This window comes from Carlito syrichta, unplaced genomic scaffold (assembly GCF_000164805.1).
Source record: "Carlito syrichta isolate Samal-C Ts95f unplaced genomic scaffold, Tarsius_syrichta-2.0.1 Scaffold304297, whole genome shotgun sequence".
Classification (NCBI taxonomy): domain Eukaryota; kingdom Metazoa; phylum Chordata; class Mammalia; order Primates; family Tarsiidae; genus Carlito; species Carlito syrichta.
In genome coordinates, this window is record NW_007248393.1 from 22197 (window position 1) to 22495 (window position 299).

Consider the following 299-nt stretch of genomic DNA (forward strand, 5'->3'; position numbering starts at 1 on the left):
CTCCTCCCCCTCCCCCTCCCCCGCCCCCTGCTTCCTCCTGGAAGATGAAAGGATCTGGAAGCCGGATTTCTTTCCATCAGCTAAGCCTGCCCCATCTCCCCTTCCCAGCCAGCGGCACACAGCAGCTGGAGCCCCAGCATCGCCCACGTCCGAACCCGGCGGGTGGGCGCAGCGAGGGCTCCGAGCCGCCCCCTTTCTTCTGCCAGCTGCACTGGAGATGTAATTTTAATTAACCGTGAGAGCTGTAGCACGGAGGCTTGGATTTTCAAAACAGAGCACATGCCCGCTTTTTTTTTTTT